Source organism: Gopherus flavomarginatus, chromosome 16 (genome assembly GCF_025201925.1).
Source record: "Gopherus flavomarginatus isolate rGopFla2 chromosome 16, rGopFla2.mat.asm, whole genome shotgun sequence".
Taxonomy (NCBI): domain Eukaryota; kingdom Metazoa; phylum Chordata; order Testudines; family Testudinidae; genus Gopherus; species Gopherus flavomarginatus.
Window position 1 is genome coordinate 3,589,871 of NC_066632.1, and position 22,389 is coordinate 3,612,259.

Sequence of the window (22,389 nt, forward strand, 5' to 3'; positions counted from 1 at the left end):
GGGTTCCATCCACTAGAGGCCAGTCTCTCCCAAAGAGACCTAATGCCTGGGGATTCCTACTAGATCCTGCCCCTTTTTTCGACTGGGATTGCATGTGGGGTGGGGGTGGGTGAGGCTCTGTCCCCTTTTACTTCTTCACCCTCTGGAGCATAAAAAATCCCCCTTGGCTGGGACAGTAGCTGCTTCTCCCCCCGCCCCGGGCTTTTCAAACCCAGCCAAATCTCCCAGGCTTAGAGCCAAGGTCTCACTTGGGTGGTTTAACCCTTCGCTGGCCCCGCTTGGCTGATCTGTCTCTGCTTTCTTTGGAGGTGAGGAGAAAGAGATGGGCTCCTTGCCCAGGGGGTTCAAAGCAGCCTAAGAGGTTTAGGTACCTGAAACCTCATTGGGCTTGGGCTCCTTGTGCCCATCCCTCCCTTCTAAAATCTCAGCTGCAGCTCCTTGCTGCTGGACCATGCTCTTTAGGGTCACCTGGGGCTGCAGGGGAAGTGAGGCCTAGTGATTAGAGCAGAGGGGCATGGGAGTCATGCAGAACTCCTGGGTTCTGTTCCTGGCACTGGGAAGGGAGTGGAGTCCAGTGGTTAGAGCAAGGGTGACTAGGAGTCAGGACTCCTGGGTTCTGTCCCCAGCTCTGGGAGGGGAATGGGGTCTAGTGGTTAGAGCAGGGAGGACTGAGAAAGGAGTGGGGTCTAGTGGTTAGAGCACTCCAATTGGATCCTCTTTCCTCTTTGACTGTGGTGTGGGTCAGTCCCCCATACATATAATGAGCTTGAAAAGCAAAACTTCAGAAGGATTATGGTGTCTGAACCCCTACCCGTGTGACCCATGGAAGGTCACATGACTTGGTCACGTGACTTGGCTACCATGCACCCCCAGATGCACCCGCAATGGGCATGCTTCTGGGTCAGGCAGGGGGTTAATATCCCCCTGCTTCTGCGCTGAGTAAAGATTATTGCTCCTAATAACCTGCCATTTGGGAAAGTTTGGAACAATAATGAGGCAGCGTAATGGGTTCCATGCCTCACTCCTGGGCCAGCCAGGGGAAAAACCCGGTTTTAATTAAAGAAAGAATTGAGCAGGGAGCGAGAGAGGAGGCGCGGAAGGAGGTAGTGGGCTGACTGCAAGGGAGACACGAGGCGAACCCTGCTATGCTGGGGTTCGCCCTTCGCAGAGGGAGGCTGTCCCCCCAGAAGTGCTGCAAGGGATGCTCAATGGTCCTGCTTCCCTCACGCCGTCCCCAGAGCCCACCCTGCAGGACACTCGGGATCAGCAATATCTGAGGCATCAAAGGGCTGCTCATAGTGGAAATCAGAGCGCCCTAATGCGGGGAGGGTGGGAGGTGTTGTCATTATCATCCGTGTGTTACAGATGGGGAAACTGAGGCAGAGAGAGGCATGGTGACTCACCCAAGCTCACGTAGTGAGTCAGCAGTGGAAGTGGGGTCCTGACTTCCAGTCCCTTCCTCTAACCACTGGTCCATGAAGTGGCTTTCTGGGGTGTCTCACCTTGGGTTGGCCAGGGAAGGTCCCATCTGAAACTTGCTCCTTTCCCCACAAAACTTCATTCTCAAATTGACCCTGAGCCCAAACTCTTCAGAGGTACGAGAAGTTCCTGATGCAATTCCCTTCCCTCCGGCCCTTCCTGTGTTAATACCGTCCCTGGATCTACAGCCCGATGGTAGGTCAGCTCCAGGGCTGCTGCTTCTAAGACTCTGCTTCCCACGGCCCCTGGGGAGCAGAGATCACCGCAGCGCAGGGCTGTCTGTCCGTCCGTGCCCCCGACCCACCCCCACGGCCCCTGGGGAGCAGAGATCACCGCAGCGCAGGGCTATCTGTCCGTCCGTGCCCCCGACCCACCCCCACGGTCCCTGGGGAGCAGAGATCACCGCAGCGCAGGGCTATCTGTCCGTCCGTGCCCCCGACCCACCCCCACAGCCTCTGGGGAGCAGAGAACACCACAGCGCAGGGCTGTCTGTCCGTTCGTGCCCCCGACCCTCCCCCACGGCCCCTGGGGAGCAGAGATCACCGCAGCGCAGGGCTATCTGTCCGTCCGTGCCCCCGACCCACCCCCACGGCCCCTGGGGAGCAGAGATCACCGCAGCGCAGGGCTGTCTGTCCGTCCGTGCCCCCGACCCACCCCCACGGCCCCTGGGGAGCAGAGATCACCGCAGCGCAGGGCTGTCTGTCCGTCTGTGCCCCCGGCCCACCCCCACGGCCCCTGGGGAGCAGAGATCACCGCAGCGCAGGGCTATCTGTCCGTCCGTGCCCCCGACCCACCCCGACGGCCCCTGGGGAGCAGAGATCACCGCAGCGCAGGACTGTCTGTCCGTCCGTGCCCCCAACCCACCCCCACGGCCCCTGGGGAGCAGAGATCACCGCAGCGCAGGGCTGTCTGTCCGTCCGTGCCCCCAACCCACCCCCACGGCCCCTGGGGAGCAGAGATCACCACGGCGCAGGGCTATCTGTCCGTCCGTGCCCCCGACCCACCCCCACGGCCCCTGGGGAGCAGAGATCACCGCAGCGCAGGGCTATCTGTCCGTCCGTGCCCCCGACCCACCCCGACGGCCCCTGGGGAGCAGAGATCACTGCAGCGCAGGGCTGTCTGTCCGTCCCTGCCCCCGACCCACCCCCACGGCCTCTGGGGAGCAGAGATCACCGCAGCGCAGGGCTGTCTGTCCGTCCCTGCCCCCGACCCACCCCCACGGCCTCTGGGGAGCAGAGAACACCACAGCGCAGGGCTGTCTGTCCGTTCGTGCCCCCGACCCTCCCCCACGGCCCCTGGGGAGCAGAGATCACCGCAGCGCAGGGCTGTCTGTCCGTCCCTGCCACCGACCCACCCCCACAGCCCCTGGGGAGCAGAGATCACCGCAGCGCAGGGCTGTCTGTCCGTCTGTGCCCCCGACCCACCCCCACGGCCCTTGGGGTGCAGAGATCACCGCAGCGCAGGGCTGTCTGTCCGTCCCTGCCCCCAACCCACCCCCACGGCCCCTGGGGAGCAGAGATCACCGCAGCGCAGGGCTGTCTGTCTGTCCCTGCCCCCGACCCATCCCCATAGCCCCTGGGGAGCAGAGAACACCACAGCGCAGGGCTGTCTGGCCTTGCCCCTTCACTGGGGGAGAGATAATGTAGGGTTCACACTCCAGCCAGGATGCCCCTGTATGCAGAAGGTATTTTCAGGGTGCTCTCCCCCTGTTTTGTACCTCCTTTCACTGTCAGAGCATCCTGAAGGGCCCTGCAGGTAACTGGGGATGGAGCTCCGTGTCTTCATTTTGTCTGCATGACTGATAGGAAGGGAGGAGTTCCCTAAAGTGATAGGCTAGTGGGGTCTAGAGCAGGGGTGGGCAAACTTTTTGGCCTGAGGGCCACATCTGGATATGGAAATTATATGACGGGCCATGAAGGCTGACAAAATTGGGGGTTGGGGTGTGGGAGAGGGTGAGGCCTCTGGGGTGGGGCCAGAAATTAGGTGTTCAGGGTGTGGGAGAGGGTTCCAGACTGGGGCAGGGGTTGTGGGACAGGGGGGTGAGGGCTCCAGCTGGGGGTGCGGACTCTGGGGTGGGGCTGGGGATGAGGGGTTGGGGTGCAGGAGGGTGCTCTGGGCTGGGACCAAGGGGCTCAGAGGACAGAGAGGGGATCAGGGCTAGGGCAGAGGGTTGGGGTACAGGAGGGGGTCAGGGGTGCATGCTTCAGGGGGCTCTTACCTCAAGCAGCTCCCAGAAGCAGCGGCATGTCCCCTTTTCTGGCTCCTATGCGGAGGTGCGGCCAGGCAGCTCTGCACGCTGCCCCATCTGCAGGCGCCACCTCTGCAGCTTCCTTTGGCTGAGGTTCCTGGCCAATGGGAGCTGCAGAGCTGGTGCTTGGGGTGGGGGCAACATATGGAGCCCCTTGGCTGCCCCTACGCGTAGGAACCGGAGGGGGGACATGCCGCTTCTTCTGGGAGACGCATGGAGCCACAGCACATGCGGAGCATGGCAAGCCCCAGACCCTGCTCCCTGGCAGGAGCTCGAGGGCTGGATTAAAATGTCTGAACGGCTGAATGTGGCCTCTTGGCCGTAGTTTGCTCACCTCTGGTCTAGAGGTATGGGGCTGGGAGCCAGGACTTCTGGGTTCTAACCTGAGCTCTGGGAGGGGAGTGGGGTCTAAGGGTTAGAGTGAAGGGGTTGGGGCTGGGAGTCAGGACTCCTGGGTTCTATTCCTTGCTCTGCAAGGGGGTGAAGCCTAGAGGTCAGAGCACTCTGATTGGCTCCTCATCCCTCTTGACTCTCGTGTCACTCAGTTTCCCCATCTGTATAATGGGACTGAAGAGTAAACCCTTAGGCTGCTGTGGGAGGGGCATAATCCCAGGCCTGCGGTGCAGCCCAGAGCCTGGCCGCATGACACAGGTGGGCCTGTCTCCAGAGCTGCCCTGTGACAGTGGAAGCTGACCTCGGCCCTCGGCGGCAGGGCACCCCTGAGTGTGATTGTCCCCTGCCCCAACGTGGGCATCCTATGTGCTGCAGCTGCTCCTGCCACCTCTCGCTCCCAGCCCTGCCCTGCAGTGAAAGCCTTAAACTGACCCCAAAGTGGAAACACACTTTTCTTCCCAGCTTCTCTCTCCCCCCATCCCAGGCCCCGGTGCTGCCTGTCGGCCAATACGCCTTCCAAAAAAACCCCACTGCAGCTTCAGCTGGGCCAGCTCCCACTGCGAAAACCTGCCTGAACTCAAACCTCCTCCACAAAGCGTTTGCTGCATATCGTCTCCTCGCCTGGGGGGTCATTTTCGGGGTGAATCTGCTCAGATTGGCTGAACTTTGACCTCCCCCCCAGCCTTGCCTCAGGCGATATTTATGAGCTCCCTTCGTGTCTTTTAATGGAGGCAAAGCATCGAAGGGAACTAATTGTGGCTTTCCAGCCCAGCTCCCAAATTCAAACACAGCCATTCCAAAAGCCTTCTCCTCTCCCAGCTCATATCACACTCCATAAATCTCAGCCCGTGTCATGGCCCCCCCTACAATCCGATCTCTCTATATTTCCCCCACCGCTGCCATTTTTTCCCTCTCAGCCTTTCTCTCTCTTTGTTCTTAAGTTTTGCCAATTTTTTTTTAAAGGCACATTTTTGCAAATTGCTTCCAAAAGTCTGCAGTTGTAGAAAACACACCCCGGGCTGGGGTTTATTTTTGATTCAGGGTTCATTTTATATCCTCTATATAATATACATTGGAACACAGCGAATGGCTAAGATGTAACGTTTTTCTTGGCTAACGTCTCGACTGGAACTTTGATGGGTTTTAGAGTTTCTTCAAAAGTTTTTTTAAAGAGATAGACTGCAAGCTGGTCGTTCTGATCGGAGCTTGGTCCCCGCTTTCACAATGAGGGCAGAACTTTGCCCAGGCTTTGAATCCCACGTTCTCATGTGGGTCCACTACAGAATTACTAGGTAGCCCCAAGATTCAGAACTGGACCATAACTTTCCTAGGGACATTGGGACCCTGCCTTTGGATTTGGGCTTGTTCACTTGAAAAGGTGAAAGCTTTTCTTCTCTCCTGTGTAGGTTTCTTTCTCTTTGTCTGTTTCCCTGTCCCCACCATGTACTTTTTGCTTTTGTCCCATAATTCTCCAGGCCCAGATCCTGTCCTTCTGAAATTTATGCGTCTGAGTGTCTGCTCTGTCAACCCCATTTTGCCCAGGTGTAACAGCCTGGTGAATCGGGCCCAGTCGGGTTCTTTTCTGAGTAAGGGGCTATTCGAGGTAAGAACATGGGGAGGATGAGAATGGTGGTTCTAATGGTCCACTTGTCTGACCTAATAGTTTAGGCCATGGACTAGCACTCTGCACTGGCTTGCTGGGTGACTTTAGGCAAGTCACAGCACTGCTTTGTGCCTCAGTTTCCCCTCCTAGCCTGTGTCAGTTTAGACTGTGAGCCATTGGGGGGCAGGAACTGTCCTTGCAGCCCCTCGCACAATGGGGGCCCCAGTCTCATTTGGTCTGTGCAGCACCCATCACAGTGAGTGGGGTGTAGGGGGGCTCAGTAGGGGTTGCTCTCCCCTTGCAGTCAGTGCTGGCCCCAATGCAAGCTAGTAGGTTCTGTACTTCAGGGAGTGGGGTTGAGGGCTCAGTAGGGGGCGCTCTCCTCTTGCTGTCAGTGCTGACCACAGTGCCCCAAAATGTCACAAAGGGGCAGAGGGAGTGGAGCAGGGGCTCCATAGGGGGCACTCTCCCCACTTGCAGTCAGTGCTGGTCCCAATGCCCCATTGTGGTGCTAGGGGGCGCTGTGGGGTGGGGAGCGAAGTAGGAAATGCTCTCCCCGCAAGTCTGTATGAACCCAAGCACAGTGCTAGGGGGCGCTGTGCTGCCGGTGTTACTGCTTTTCTGATCAGAAATAAAATCTGTCTTTGGGGGCCTTAGAGAACCTGGCATCGGCGTCAGCCCCAGTGTTTTGAACATATGTTGATTTTTCCAACTGTATTGTTTCAGGTGCATGCCATCCCCTTCTTCACCTCGCATCCTGAATTGTTTCTTGGTGTTGTCCTGTGCTGTCGTGTTCCACCCCAGAGGTGGCTGCATTTTGGAGCTGAGTGAAGCAACAGTGATCTAGCTGTCTGTTGGATCTATCCTTCAAGATGAAAGGTTCCTTGGAGACCTCAGGTAGGAGCCACTCAGTTATATTTTATGCTATAATATAGGATATTATTATTATTAATTACCTATTACTGTAGTACATAGAAGTCCCAATCAAAGAGCAGAACTTTGTCATGCTGGGTGCTGCACCTGACTCTAAGAGCTCATAATAAAAATAAGCAAGAGAGACAAAGAGAGGTGAAGGGGGAGAAACTGAGCGATGAAGTGACTTGACTAAGGTCACCCAGCAGGCCAGTGGCAGAGCTGAGAAGAGGACCCAGGTGTCCTGAGTCCTAGCCTAGTGTTTGATCTCTGTTAACCTAGGATCTAACCAAAGTCTATGATGAGAGCGATGCTGAATGTGCTGAAAGGATTAAATGGATCACCCGTGGCTCATCCTGGTGTTTCGCTTTCATTGAGTGGGCTGGGGAACGGGAAGGCTAGAAAGAGAGAAGATTGGTGCTTTGTGCAAAAAAAACCCCCTCCACTGCTCTTCACGCGGCTAATTGCCTTTGCAGATCCTGAGTGGACAGCATCCAAAATGCCCTGAAACAGTTGTCAGCTGCAGAGGAGGCTGTGGGGAGGGGGGGGGAATGGGTGGCTGTGTGGGGGTGTGATGAAGAGGACTGTTCAGCCCCCCCACTCCATGCAAATGCTGCCGCTCGGCTGGTTGTGTAGCTGTGTGTGTGTTTTTGAATTCATTTCCCAAAGAAGATGTAGCATCTTCACACAGCTCTTGACTCCTACATCTGTGTTCGCAATATGGCGTCCTGGCACATCTGTTGGCTCTGAGACTTGTAGTGCAAATACAGCCGGCTCTGACCATCTGGAGAGAGAGTTTGGGTTTTTTTTCCCCTACCTCCTCTTCTTGTGTGCTGGGTCTGGGGAGAGAAAGCAGATCCATCTCTGGGATAACTGGAGGCATATGGACGTTACTTAAGACTAGCTCCCAGTGCTGGCAGTTCTCTGCTGCCACTGAGCAGACTGCGTTCAGCAGGTTGACGTGCTGTAACGAGCGGCCTCCTTGCATAACCGCACCACACGCACGCATGTAGATCTGCACACTCATACGTGTACATACAAACACATGCTACACCCCTACATACTTACACTGCACACGTGTTTGTAAACAGATGCACACACGAAACCCCCTCACAGTCAATGCATACATAAACACGCGTACATATACACCCACCTACATGCATACACTCCATACGTAAACATCCACCACATACACATTACAGCCATGTATACACCCCCCCAGCCATACACCCCACACTGGAGCCCCATACATATACACAGATACACACACCGTACACATACATGTGTACAGACACACATACATATGCACATACCATATACATACATGTATAAAACACATGTACATACATTTACACTTATGCACACACCATACACATGCATGTATACACGCATATGCACCGATCATATACATACACACATACACATACATGCACACAGATGCACACACCATATGCATACATGTATATGGTCACACATATACACATACACATATGCACATGCCATATACCTACATGTATACAAACACCTGTACATACACCAAACAAATATGCACACATATACACACTACACACACACACTACAGCTGCATACATGTACACATATAGAGCTACACATCCACTACATCCACATGTGTATGTACCCCCTGCGCACACATACATGCATCACACACAACAGCCACATCCATATGCACACACATACACACATACGCACTTACTACATTCCCCAGACCCCCAGCCTCAAGCCCCGTGGCAGCCCCAGATGGCCCTGGATCAGTGTTGGCCGACCCACTTTAGATTGTTTGTGTTCCTTTCAATACGCTCTCTTTCCCCCGGGAGTCGGGAGGCCCCGGGACACCTCATTGCCCCAGGCTGGGTCTGGTCGCCCCCACTTGCCCTTAGATTTTGGACAGTGACTGTGTGTTGTATGTCCCATCCTCCTGTTGCTTCCACCATTCTCCCCCACTCTTGGCACCAGCCTTTCCTCCCCTCCCCCACAGACCAACCAGCAGGCCTTGGCTTGGTGTAACAGACAGGATATCTTGATGATAGCTGGTGAACAGAGGGGGAGCCCTGCTGATGCTCAGTCCCTTTGGAATGTCTGATGGGCCCGTTGGGATGGTGTTTGCAGCTAAGCTGGAGATCGATCTATCTATCTATCTATCTATCTATCTATCTATCTATCTATCTATCTATCTATCCCCATACACCCCCTCTATCTATCTATCTATCTATCTATCTATCTATCTATCTATCTATCTATCTATCTATCTATCTATCTATCTATCCCCATACACCCCCTCTATCTATCTATCTATCTATCTATCTATCTATCTATCTATCTATCTATCTATCTATCTATCTATCCCCATACACCCCATCTATCTATCTATCTATCTATCTAAGCAGTGGTTACCAAACTTGTTCTGCTGCTTGTGCGGAAAGCCCCTGGCGGGCCGGGCCAGTCTGTGTATTTGGCGTGTCTACAGGTTCGGCCGATTGTGGCTCCCACTGGCCACGGTTCGCTGCTCCAGGCCAATGGGAGCTGCTGGATGTGGCGCGGACCAAAGGATGTACTGGCCACCACTTCCAGCAGCTCCCATTGGCCTGGAGCAGTGAACCGCGGCCACTGGGAGCCACGATCCGCCGAACCTGTGGACGCAGCAGGTACACAAACCAGCCCAGCCCGCTAGGGGCTTTCCCAGCACAAGCGGCGGAACAGGTTTGGGAACCACTGTACTAGAGCATTTACCATCAGGAAATGCTCTGTGGAGGCTAAAATTTCCATGTAGCTTGAAAATGTAGCCAGTATTCATTACCAATCTCCTTCTGCTTTGCATTAACCCAGGGGTAGGCAACCTATGGCACGGGTGCCGAAGCCGGCACGCGAGCTGATTTTCAGTGGCACTCACACTGCCCGGGTCCTGGCCACCAGTCCGGGGGGCTCTGCATTTTAATTTAATTTTAAATGAAGCTTCTTAAACATTTTAAAAGCCTTATTTACTTTACGTACAACAATAGTTTAGTTATATATTGTAGACTTCTAGAAAGAGACCTTCTATACACGTTAACATGTGTGACTGGCACACGAGACCTTAAATCAGAGTGAATAAATGAAGACTTGGCACAGCACTGCTGAAAGGTTGCTGACCCCTGCATTAACCGCTGGGGTGGGTGACTCAGTAGGGGGCGCTCTCCCCTGGCAGTCAGTGCTGACTCAGCGTGGCACAAGGGGGCGCTGTGCTTCAGGAAGCAGGGTGGGTGACTCAGTAGGGGGCGCTCTCCCCTGGCAGTCAGTGCTGACCCAGCGTGGCACTAGGGGGCGCCGTGCTTCAGGAAGCAGGGTGGGTGACTCAGTAGGGGGCGCTCTCCCCTGGCAGTCAGTGATGACTCAGCGTGGCACTAGGGGGCGCTGTGCTGCAGGAAGCAGGGTGGGTGACTCAGTAGGGGGCGCTCTCCCCTGGCAGTCAGTGCTGACCCAGCGTGGCACTAGGGGGCGCTGTGCTGCAGGAAGCAGGGTGGGTGACTCAGTAGGGGGCGCTCTCCCCTGGCAGTCAGTGCTGACCCAGCTTGGCACTAGGAGGCGCTGTGCTGCAGGAAGCAGGGTGGGTGACTCAGTAGGGGGCGCTCTCCCCTGGCAGTCAGTGCTGACTCACCGTGGCACAAGGGGGGCGCTGTGCTGCAGGAAGCAGGGTGGGTGACTCAGTAGGGGGGCGCTCTCCCCTGGCAGTCAGTGCTGACCCAGCTTGGCACTAGGAGGCGCTGTGCTGCAGGAAGCAGGGTGGGTGACTCAGTAGGGGGCGCTCTCCCCTGGCAGTCAGTGCTGACTCACCGTGGCACAAGGGGGCGCTGTGCTGCAGGAAGCAGGGTGGGTGACTCAGTAGGGGGCGCTCTCCCCTGGCAGTCAGTGCTGACTCACCGTGGCACAAGGGGGCGCTGTGCTGCAGGAAGCAGGGTGGGTGACTCAGTAGGGGGCGCTCTCCCCTGGCAGTCAGTGCTGACTCAGCATGGCACTAGGGGGCGCTGTGCTGCAGGAAGCAGGGTGGGTGACTCAGTAGGGGGCGCTCTCCCCTGGCAGTCAGTGATGACTCAGCATGGCACTAGGAGGCGCTGTGCTGCAGGAAGCAGGGTGGGTGACTCAGTAGGGGGCGCTCTCCCCTGGCAGTCAGTGATGACTCAGCATGGCACTAGGAGGCGCTGTGCTGCAGGAAGCAGCGTGAGTGACTCAGTAGGGGGCGCTCTCCCCTGGCAGTCAGTGCTGACCCAGCGTGGCACTAGGGGGCGCTGTGCTGCAGGAAGCAGGGTGGGTGACTCAGTAGGGGGCGCTCTCCCCTGGCAGTCAGTGATGACTCAGCGTGGCACTAGGGGGCGCTGTGCTGCAGGAAGCAGGGTGGGTGACTCAGTAGGGGGCGCTCTCCCCTGGCAGTCAGTGCTGACTCAGTGTGGCACTAGGGGGCGCTGTGCTGCAGGAAGCAGTGTGGGTGACTCAGTAGGGGGCGCTCTCCCCTGGCAGTCAGTGCGGACCCAGCATGGCACTAGGGGGCGCTGTGCTGCAGGACTTGCCATCTCTCAGACAAGATGGAAATCCCAGGCCCTGTCTGGCAATAACCCTCTGGAACTTTACAGCAAGAATAGGGGTGTGACTCCTGACATTCCAGCCAACTATCCAGCTCAGTAATGACAGGCCTCCCCCATGCCCCCCCCGCAGGCTGTTTCAGTAGAGTACAGGACTCTCCTTCCCTCTGTTGCTGTGTGCTGTTAGCCAGCTTGCCCCAGCAGTGGCTGCATTTCCGCACAGACGGACGAATCGTGGCTAGCAGATAGAGCAGTGGTTCTCAGCCTAGTTACCATTGTGGGCCACACATGCCGCTCTCTATGTGTTATGTAGGTCACATCCACACACTATGTATACTACCTGTATGGCCCTGAGGATGTCACAGGAGTCGCAGCTGTGTTCTGATTGGGCCACGGGTGGAGAGCCGCCGGATTACAGCGAGGCAGGTTCTCCCCTCTAGTGCATGGCTTGAGCTGCTCTTCAGTATAACGGGACTTTCAGTGGAGACAGTCGTCTCTTTGGAGAGGCAGCAGGGCCCAGTGGATAGAGCAGTATACTGGGACCTGGGTTCTGTTCCTGCCTCTGCCACTGGCCAGAGGCATGACCTTGGGTGAGTCGCGTCCCCTCTCTGTGCCTCAGTTTCCTTAGTTGTATAGTGGGGAGAATGATTCTGCCCCTCTACTTTGTAAAGCACTTTGAGAGCTACAGGTGAAAAGTGCTAGATAACAGCTAGGTGATGTTATTTATTAGGTGTATTGTGATAGCCCCAGGAGCCCAAACCATGGACCAGGACCCCACTGTGCTGGACATTGTACAACCACAGAACCAAGAGACAGTCTGACAAAGAGACAAGGGACCTGAGTATTATACATCAAGGCTATAATGGACAGGAGAGGAAGGGGGAAAACCCCACATTTCCTGCCTCAGTTTCTCTGTGTTTTCCAGCACATGGTGGTTGCGTGTCAAGCTGGTTAGAGGCAACTTGCCAGCTCCCACCTGAGGGATTTTCCCTGCAAAGGACCCAGTAGGCCAAATGAACAGGAAACTGGGAGGTCTCTGTGCTCTCGTTTGAAGGACACGATCGGGCCTTTGTTTAAATCAGGACTTGTGACTGTGCTGGAGTGATCAGAGAGGGGAAGTTTGCCACTGAGTTGGAGGAGGGGATCTGGGGCACATTTGGTTCTGTTCCCACCTCTGTGGGAGAGTGGGGTCTAGTGGGTACAACAGGGGGGCTGGGAGTCAGGACTCCTGGGTTCTATTCCCAGCTCCAGGAAGGCTATGATGTCTAATGGTTAGAGCAGTGGTCCCCAACCTTTTCCGGGTGGCGGGTGCTGGATGACGAGCCACCGAGGACCATATCCGGCGGACAAGCATCCGCCGAAATGCTGCCGAGAAGCGGCAACGTCAAGAGGCATCACTGCTGAAAATCAGCAGCATTTCGGCAGCGGCGCCTCTTGGTGATGCGTTTTTTGACAGCATTTCAGCAGCGATGCCTCTTGATGACGCTGCTTTTCGGTGGCATTTTGGCGGATATTTGTCCGCCGGCCAGTACGCGAGTGCACATAGATGCTCCGGCAGTCACCATTGCGCCCGTGGGTACTGCGTTGGGGACCGCTGGGTTAGAGCGTGGTCTGGACTCCCAGCTCCATGCGGGCTGTGGTGGCTAATGGTTAGGGCATAGTCAGGACTCCTGGGTTCCATACTGCTTCATGTTGACCAAGTTTTGAGAAACCCTCCTGTGGAAGGGTCTGTAGCAGGCAGGAAATCAGGGTATGTTTGTAAAGGAAGAAAGAGACAGATTCTTCCTCATCTCGACCCAGGGGCTTAGAGCTCTCTGTGCTGCTGCTGGGCCAGCACAGGTCAGGTATCTCCTTCACGTCCTGGGCCTCCAGCTGAAGATCCATTAGGCTTGAGGGACAACCTGAGGGAATGGAGCGGGGGGCACGCCGGTCTTACTCATGTGTGTGCGTGTGTGCACACACACGCGCGCACACACACACACATACACGGAGACAGCTCAGCAAACAGCCACAGATCAGAGGGAGAAGGGGAGGGGGTAGGAATGGGGGTGGGGAAGCTTGAAGCAGATGGTCACTTTGGCAGGGCTCCGAATAAAGAATCTGTTCCATACATCGCGCACAGCAGTCTCGGGGCCCGGCTGCTGCCAGGAAAAACAGAATTACCTCTCTGATTACAGCGAGCAAGAGCGAGCACTCTTCCTGTAACACTGTGCTTTGTGAGCCAGCCAGGCCAAATAAGGGCTATTTTAAAAAAAAAAAACCAAATGGAGCAATAAAGATCATACGTGTAAAGATTATACGTGCCCCTTAGCCTAGGCCTGGCATGACTTTTGTGCTGGCTGGGGTCAGCAGCTCCTGACACGGGAATGGCCTCATGCATACAAAAGCAAAGCAATTGGGAAATTCCACATCAGTGCACCGCTGTGATGGCAGATGCCATAAGGTGGCGCTGTTGTGTGGTCTTTTTTGGCAGTGTGCGAGCAAATTTTTAGCCTTGGGAGAATCACTGCATGGTGATGTTAGCCTGAGGTTATGGAAGCATGACTTGCTGGCCAGGGTGGTTTACACGGCCCAGATTTCCAGAGGCCATGCGTAGAGCTGCTTGGAAAATTCTCATCAAAATGTTTTTTCAACTAAAAATTTTGGTCAAAATTGAATTGTTTAGAAAAACATCAAATGTGAAGAAAATTTGTTTTGGGGGAACCCCCCAAAAACCGAAGTGTTTAAGGGCAAGATGCCTCTGGCCAACCCTAGTTACTAAGTTGGCACAGCTGAGTAGGGGTCAGCTGATCCCATTATAAAGAGCAACAGGCAGCTGCAGAGCGGGTGGAGATCAGGTGGGATATGAAGGTTGTTGGGTATAAGTAGATGTCAGCAGAGAAATCTGAGATGTGGGCAAGTGAAACTCTAGGTAAGAAGTGCTGAGAGGGCAGGAATTCAGACCCTCTGGGAGAAGGGGCTGTGCCCATCTTGGGAGTAGGATGAAAGAAGGGAACTCTGAAGAGAGAGACCTCAGGGAGAAGTTGGGCCCGCTCTGAGGCTGGGACAGAAGAGGTGTTATTTGTGAGTTTATACCCCAAGCAGGTGTATTGTTACTGGACATGAGGTTTTTGTGAGTTCTTGCAGAACCAAGAGGGGGAAACTGAGGCAAAGGTTACTTGCTGGGCCATTCTCAGGCCACAAGGAGGTGTACAGGAGACAGTTTGCCCTATGACTGCTCTGTCTTAGAATGGGAAAAACTTTAAAAGCCAGGTCATTTCCTACCAAATGGAAACACCACTTCCTGCCTAGCATTAGCAATAAGTCTGTCCAGCCCTAGCTCTGGGGGCCTGGCTGTTCAGCTCAAGCTGTAGTAACTCCTGCTTTTAGCTCTGAGGCCCCAGGTTCAATCCTCAGGCTGTCAGCTAAGCTGGTGGCTCTAGGATGGATAGAAGGATGCAGCAGAAATATTTGCTCTCCGCCTTGGGCTCTGAGTGGAGTTGGTTCGTAGGAGCCAGACAGTGATATTGGGCTGAAGTCCCTGGGAAGATATGGCCTGCATGCTGTTTGTGAGCACCTCTGCTCCAGGACTGGTGTGTGTTGATAGAACAGTCCGCAGATTCCGCCCCACTGAGCCATGCTTCAGAGGCAGATGATCTGCAAAGCCCAGACATCTGATACCTTGGCATGGTGCCTTCCCTCCACCACCTCTTCTGGCCTAGCCCCTTGCCTGGTGTTTGCAACCTGTCACTCCACTTGTCCTCTGTTTGTATGTTCTCTGCCCCGTCCCACAGCTGTTGTATTTTGGTTGTAAGCAATGCAGGGCAGGGATTGTCTCTCTCTCTGTGTCTGTGCAGCACCTTGCAAAAGGGGGTCCTAGTTTTGGCTGGAGGCAGGGTAGTCTAGTGGGTAGAGCACCAGATTGGGTCTCTGAAGATCAGGATTTTGTTCCTAGCGCTGCTGCTGGGTGATCTTGGTTGAGGCACAGAGAGGTGAAGTGCCTCAGTTTCCCCATCTGCAGTGGAGATCATAACATGTAAAATGCTTTGAGATCTACTGATAAACTTGTGGTGCCACTGGAATGTATTAAGTGCTACTGCAGCAGTTCTCAAACGTCACTTCACCGCGACCCCCTTCTGACAACAAAAATTACTACACCACCCCGGGGGACTGAAACCTGAGCCCCACTGCCCTGGGTTGGGGGGCTAAAGCTGAAACCCAAGGCAGGGGGCTTGTAACCTGAGTCCCACCGCCCAGGGCTGAAGCCGAAGCCCGAGCCCCATCACCCAGGGTGGTGGGGCTCAGGCTTCGGGCCCGGGCCCCAGCAAGTCTAACGCCACCCCTGGTGACCCCATTAAAATGGAGGGCTTGGGCCGTCATGATCCACAGTTTGAGAACTGCTGTGCTACTGGAATACGTCCAGTAAATAATAGGATAGGTTCTATAAGTAGATAATATATAAACCATAACATAATATCAGGGTGTTTTTATGCAAGCCTGAAGAATTTGAAAAGCGTAGGAGAAGAAACTTGATTTCCCCCTCCCCATTTTTTTCCTCATAATAAAACCTGGGAAATTCCATCAAAAAACTTGGTGAAGAAAACATTACAGCCTTAACTCTGCCCCTTCTGTGCATATGAATTCTTTTGATACAGTCTTTAATTACATTTGGCAAGATCATATCAGGCCATCTCTTTCCACAGTCTCGGGTACACACATGTAGCGTCTTGCAGTCCTTTCTTTCATTCTTGCCTACAAAAGCTGGCCGAACAGTTTTTAAAAGAACCACCCCCCTAGACTACGAGACTCAACATGTGCCTCAAAAGTTGTCGGAGGAATTGTGTGGTGCTGCGTGGCAGGGTTTGAGGAAAAGTGTTTGTGTAATTAAAGATTGTATCATCTTTGCAGTGCAAGTGCAGGAAGGGAAAGAGTTAGTGTGTGTGAGTCATGAGTGATTGAGAGGGGACGGCACCCCTTATCGAGCCATCTGCAACATTCCCTGCAGCTCAGCGCCCCCTAGAGCCACACTGGGGTCAGCACTGATGTGAGGGGAGCGCCCTCTACTGAGCCCCAAACCTCTTTACAGCACAGTGCCCCCTAAAGCCACACTGGGGCATTGGGGTCAGCACTGATGTGAGGGGAGTGCCCCCTGCTGAGCCCCAAACCCCCCTACAACACAGCACCCCCTAGTGCCACCCTGGGGCATTGGAGTCAGCACTGATGTGAGGGGAGCGCCCCCTGCTGAGCCCCAACCCCCCCGCCACAACACAGCACCCCCTAGTGCCACCCTGGGGCATTGGAGTCAGCACTGATGTGAGGGGAGCGCCCCCTGCTGAGCCCCAACCCCCCCCCTACAACTCAGCACCCCCTAGTGCCACCCTGGGGCATGGGAGTCAGCACTGATGTGAGGAGAGCGCCCCCTGCTGAGCCCCAACCCCCCCCCCCACAACACAGCACCCCCTAGTGCCACCCTGGGGCATGGGAGTCAGCACTGATGTGAGGGGAGCACCCCCTGCTGAGGCCCCAACCCCCCCCCCCCACAACACAGCACCCCCTAGTGCCACCCTGGGGCATGGGAGTCAGCACTGATGTGAGGAGAGCGCCCCCTGCTGAGCCCCAACCCCCCCCCCACAACACAGCACCCCCTAGTGCCACCCTGGGGCATGGGAGTCAGCACTGATGTGAGGGGAGCACCCCCTGCTGAGCCCCAACCCTCCCCCCCCACAACACAGCACCCCCTAGTGCCACCCTGGGGCATGGGAGTCAGCACTGATGTGAGGAGAGCGCCCCCTGCTGAGCCCCAACCCCCCCCCCCACAACACAGCATCCCCTAGTGCCACCCTGGGGCATTGGGGTGAGCACTGATGTGAGGAGAGCGCCTCTCTACTGTGTCAGTTCTCCCTGCAGAGCAGCACCCCCCTCCCCAGAACCTTGCTGGGACGTGGCAGGGCCTGTCTGGGTCTTCCTTGATCGGTGGTGGAGGGGGAGTTATTGGTGACAGTGGGAGCTGTTTTTGTTGCTCTCTTGGCCAGTTGGGGGCACGGTTGCAGCTAGGACCTCGTTTGGGGTGGCAGAAGCTTCCAAGACCAGCCCACCAGGGGATGGGGGTGGGGTGCAGAGCGCTGTGGCCAGAATAGGTCACGGCCGAGGTAACTGAACTTCATTTCACGTGGAGGCAGTATGGAGCAGCACCTGCAGAGAAGCCAGCCCTGTGGCCCACGAGGCAGGGCCGTCCCAGGAGGACAAGCAAGAGGCCGGGATCACAGTCTGGCCTGTGGCGCCCCTTAGGGTCAGGGCGTACGACAGGCCAAGCAGGTGACTTGTCAGCTGAAGCTGTTGGTGCTCTCCGCTTCCAGGCTAATTAGCGAGGCCTGAGATCTTCCCTGCCCAGCAGTGCCAGCCTCGAGGCTGGTGGCACCAGCAGCTCAGCAGGGCTGAGACTGCTCAGACCTTGGCTGGGAGACTTGCAAAGAAAAGTGAGAGCCCTGGGGGTTGGGCTCAGCAGGGGGCGCTCTCCCCTGGCAGTCAGTGCTGACCCAGTGCAGGGCTAGGGGGCGCTGTGCTGCAGGGAGCAGGGTTGGGGCTCAGCAGGGGGCGCTCTCCCCTGGCAGGCAGAGCTGGCTCCAGGGGGCGCTGGGGTGCAGGGAGCAGAGTGGGGGCTCAGCAGGGGGCGCTGTCCCCTGGCAGGCAGGGCTGGCCCCAGGGAGCCCTAGGAGGCACTGGGCTGTAGGGAGCAGGGTTGGGGCTCAGCAGGGGGCACTGTCCCCTGGCAGGCAGGGCTGGCCCTAGGGGGCGCTGTGCTGCAGGGAGCAGGGCAGGGGGTCGGCAGGGTGTGCTCTCCCCTGGCTGCACTGGTTCTAGCTAGGTGCTCCCCAGTGGGGTAATGGGAGGCACTGGAAGCAACAGCCTGCTCCTGAGCGGTGTATTTTGTGGGGGCTGGGCCCAGAGATCTGCTTCTATGGGGTGACTCCAATGGGGATAGTTGGGGAAGGGAGGGGGGCTCAGTCTGCTCTCAGTAGTTGAGGGGGGGATGTGGGAAATTGTAGGGAGCCCATGGAGGTGGGGTGATCCGCTCGGGTGGGGTTGTGGGGGGTGATCTGTTCCTAGAGGGTAACTGGGGGGACTGTGGGGGTTGATCTGTTCTGGGGGTCGGGGGGGCCGATCTCCTCCTGCAGGGGTGGGGGGTCTGCTCCCGGATGCCATCCCCTCGCAGGAGGTTCCAAGGGGTAAGAGCCTCTGAACAAAGCCCCGATTGAGGAGGCAATACCAGTGCCATGGCAACGCCGGCTCCGTCTTGCAGGGGCAATGTGTGCCAAGAAGGTGCCATGGTTACGCCCGAGGGGCATGCGGAGATCCAAGCCACCGACGCGGGCAACCGTCTGCCCCCCAGGGAGGGCACTCCCCTTAAAGGGGCAGCATCCCTTCTCCCCCTTCCCCTGGGTTGGCGCAGGCTGGCACAGATTCCGGCTGCCAAGCAGTGACTGGGCTGGGCGGGAGAGCTGTGCTCAATGGGGTGCCCCCCTCGGTTGGCACGGCCTCCGGGACGGCTTATTGTTGTGCTGTATACCAGCTCCATGAATAGGAGGTGGCATCTGTTTTCTCCCAGCGATGGGAACTCTGGTACTGGATTAGAGGGGGTGGCAGTGACGGTGCAGTGGAGGGGGCGAGGGCATAGTTTGGGGTGAGGGGAGGGGATGCATTTTATTGTCCAGAGGGGCACTTGCCTCTGTCTCTTTAATGCAGCTCACAGAGATGTGAGAGACTGAATGCCAACAGCTCAGACTCAGTCTGCCCTCACTTGGCTGCTCTGCCAGCCCCTTGGTGCCAGCACCCCCCCAACCCGCTGCTGGCGGTAGGGGTGCAGGTGGGGGAGGGTGGCCAGCCTGCTACCAGACTGCAAGGGAAGGACAGATCTGCAAAAGGAGGAGAGAGAGACCCTAAAGCAGGGAGAGGCGGGGGGGGGGACAATGCGGAGTGGGTGTCAGGACTCCTGGGTTCCCCTCCTTGCTCTGTCACTGACTTGCTGTGCAGACAAATCTCTGCCCTGATTTGTGCCTCAGTTTCCTCATCTCTGAAGTGGGGGGAGAAAAATAGTCTGAGGGTGGGTGGAGGATGGGAGTGTATAATTAATACCCATTTGTAGAGAGCTGTTAGATTCTCCAGCGTTAAGTGCAATGCAGATAAAATATAGAGTATTTTCCTGCCCTTCGATCAAACTAGGATTTCATCTAGTACAAAAATGCAGCACCAAACCAGTGGCAAGGCCACTCTCTAGGGAGCCAGGACTCCTGGGTTCTCTCTCCGTCTCTGGGAGGCAAGTGGGGTCTAGTGGTTAGAGTGGGGTTCTGGGAGCTGGGACTCCTGGGTTCTCTCTCCATCTCTGGGAGGCGAGTGGGGTCTAGTGGTTAGAGTGGGGTGCTGGGAGCTGGGACTCCTGGGTTCTCTCTCCAGCTCTGTGAGGGAAGTGGGGTCTAGTGGTTAGAGTGGTGGGGGGCTAGGAGCCGGGACTCTTGGATTCTATTCCCAGTTGTACCACTGACCTGCTGGGTGATGGACAAGTCCCTTCCCTTTGCCTCTGTTTCCTCTCCTACCCTCCGTCAATTCTGACTAGAAACTCTTTGGGACGGTCTCATCCTGGCCCCACGGAGCCCTGGTCCCAAGGGGAGTAAATTACAGCAGCAGCAGCTCCAGCCAGGGGTGTCGTGCTGCTAACTGAGCAGTTCACAGCCCAGCCAGTTCCTTGACCCTGTAACTACTTTTGGCCAGCAGCTCTGCTCTAGCTGCGTCTGCCGAAATGAAGTGGGCTTTAGGGGTGGGGTTGATTTTATCTTGCTGGCATTGAACGCGAAACTGTGAAGTGCTTTGAAATAACAAAGGCTCTTAAAGGGCAGCCTAGGTGAATTAGGCACCTTCTCAGGAGGGCACCCTGTGAACCTTGGCAAAACCACCTCATTGCCCCTTTTGATCCCTCTTCAAAGCTCTCCGCTGCCGTGATCCCATGGGGAGGCAGATGGGGCTCAGAATCGGCTCCTGGTTTCCTCGTGTCTGTCTGCGTGTCCCCCCCAGCCCCCGGGCGCCGATCAGAAGGCTCTTGGGCGGCACCATCCCTTGGGTGTGTCTGCGCAGCACCGGACCTCCCAGCCCTTCGAGTAGTTACAGCAGATGCCACTCAGGCTTGGCCCATCCGCCCCGATGGAGATGAGGGCGGACAGGCTACATTGGACTGGTATTGGGATCCCCAGCTGGGTTTGGGGGCCCTCGGCGAACTGCCCTTCAGTCGGGACAAGGCATTTTGGGGTCAAAGTAGGGTAGGCCTGCGAAACCTGGGAAGTCTGTGGTGCCTGGCCCAGTGGGGTCCTGCTCCGGGACTGGTGCCAGACTATGGCAAAACCCCTTCAGGGAAACTGATGCAGCTTCTGTGGGGGGGCTGAGCCAGTGGGTGAAGATGCAGCAGTGATGGGGACAGGGCTAAGGGCTTCTCAAGCCAGCAGCCAAAGGCAGGGCCGGCTCCCACGGCTGCTGGGGGCATGAAACAGACCAATTCAGAGCAGAAATATGGTGCTGAGTTTACACAGGGAGGGGCCTTAGCCCCAGAGTGTCTTGACTGTCTAGCTCAACCAGGCGGGGGTGCAGGGGCCAGACTAGGCACCCAGAACAGGCCTCTCTGGCTTTGGGATCTAGGAAGCTGTGAAAAATCAATGATATGAGAGGGAAGGAATGGCGGACAGGGCACTTGGACTCCTGGGTTCTCACCCCAGCTCTGGCAGCATGGTGGGCAGGCTAACACCCAAGCAGTCAGCCATCCAGGCTCCATCTGATTTCAGGAAGACCAGCCTGTGGGGGAGGGTGGGGGGGCATGGCTGTGCCCACCTGTGCTCTGCCCCCCATGTCCACACGAGCCCCCCACAATCCACCCCAGCAATGCCCTAGGCTGCCATGGCGCGTGGCTCTCCCTGCAAATGGCTGCAGCTGGCTGCAGCCAGCAAATCCTGTTGCTGACGGATTGCCAAGCAGCCAGCAGCTCCCCCCTTGTCCCCCTGTGCCAGCCCCCCTCTTCCACTTGACTCTTTCCCTATCTACAAGGGGAACAGAACATCAGGAGGCTGCTTTCCCCACCAGCTACAAAGGGATTGACTCCGGGGGCTGGGGAATCCAGCAGACCCCCTCCCCTTTCCAAAATGAGCTGGGAGGAGGAGCGGGGAGCCGGCTGGCACAGGAGATTCAGAACCAGGGAGGGCCCTTTGCCACCACCCTGCCCCCTTCCCCCCAAGTCGCTGTTTGTCCTCCAGCCATCCCATCTGCTGCGGGAGGCCCATGGCTGCTGCCAGCTTCTGCCAGGCTCTGGGCTGCGCCATGGCTGCCTCTCCCTGGCGCGCCCGAGCCAGGCTGCGTTGTCCCTCTGCCATGGCTCGTATTCTCCCATCAGCCCCTGCAGCACCTTGACTCCACTGAGCGCACTGGGGGGAGGGGGAGAAGGGCGGCAGTCCCAGCCCTGTGCTCCCCAATCCCACAGCCCCACTGCCGCCCCATCCCGGGGCGCCCTAGCTCCCCAGTAGGGGTGGCTGTTCTGCTTTGGATGGGTCCCTGCGGGATTCTCATCCCCGCTCCTGGTAATGCCCCTTGACTATGGAGGCCCTGAACTAGCTAGTCCTGGCTCCCAGCCTTCCAACCTGCTCCCCTTCCAGAGCCAGGGGGGCGGTGGGGACTCAGTAGGGGGCACTCTTCCCCCCCAGACAGTGCTGACTCCAGTGTGCCAGCGTGACATAAACTGACACATTTTGGCCATCAAAGCTTCCATGGCACATTCCATAAGGACAGGATTATTCTAGCCAAATTCCAGCCATTGTGCCCCCCCTTGGGAGTCTTGTATAAATAGCCCCTGTCCCCCACCCCAGAGGCTGCTGCATCTCGTGGCCGGGCGAGGAATCCCTGTGGAGACAGCTGCCACGGCCCGCCCCAGAGGAGAGTGCTGGCTGAGACCATTCCTCATGCGTAGCCTTCCCCAGCGCCTGGGGACAGGAAGCCAGGGAGAAAACTCAGCTATTTCGGTCATTCAGGGATTTATTTTTAGACCTTTTCAAAGGCCCGACGGGAGAGTGAGTCATCCCAACACAGCACTGCTGAGCCGCCCCCCCAGTTGTTCCCCTCCCCCATGCCCTGCCCAGCCAAACTTACCCTATACCTACATGGTGCCCCACTTCCTG

The 22,389-nt window shown here is 56.6% G+C and overlaps 1 protein-coding gene and 1 long non-coding RNA gene across 3 annotated transcripts in view; one reads left to right on the plus strand and one right to left on the minus strand.

Moving 5' to 3' along the window:
- Positions 1–22,389, plus strand: part of NFIX (nuclear factor I X) — a 219,537-nt gene that overhangs the window by 22,129 nt on the left and 175,019 nt on the right. Inside the window, exon 2 of the mRNA XM_050925424.1 lies at positions 6,450–6,620. The gene's annotated coding sequence lies outside the window, so the exon portion shown is untranslated. The remainder of the gene's footprint in view (positions 1–6,449; positions 6,621–22,389) is intronic.
- LOC127035495 (uncharacterized) overlaps positions 1–22,389 on the minus strand; it is a 167,614-nt gene that overhangs the window by 9,006 nt on the left and 136,219 nt on the right. The window lies entirely within an intron of this gene.